A 428-nucleotide genomic window follows, 5' to 3' on the forward strand; every position below is an offset into this window, starting at 1 on the left:
TGAGCTACTTGGATCAGGTGGACACTTAAGACTATGTTGGCATCTCCTGTCTGGAGGCGAGATGGGAAGGTAGAGGGGGTTAGAAACTGGCAAAATAGTCACGAATGCAGAGACTGAAGGGAGGGAGCGGGCTGACTCATTGGGGGAGAGTAAATGGAGTATATAATAAGGTGTATATAAGTTTATATGTGAGAGATTGACTTGATTTGTAAACTTTCACTTAAAGCACAATAAAATTTAGAAAAAAAGAATTAGTCGATGTTCAACCATTTGAAGAGGGGGCATATGATCAGCAACCGATTGTACTGAAGGAAGAAGTCCAAGCTGCTCTGAAGGCATTGGTGAAAAACAAGGCTCCAGGAGTTGATAGAATATCAAGTGAGATGTTTCAACAAACAGATGCAGCGCTGGAGGCGCTCACTTGTCTA

Source organism: Loxodonta africana, chromosome 11 (assembly GCF_030014295.1).
Source record: "Loxodonta africana isolate mLoxAfr1 chromosome 11, mLoxAfr1.hap2, whole genome shotgun sequence".
Lineage (NCBI taxonomy): Eukaryota > Metazoa > Chordata > Mammalia > Proboscidea > Elephantidae > Loxodonta > Loxodonta africana.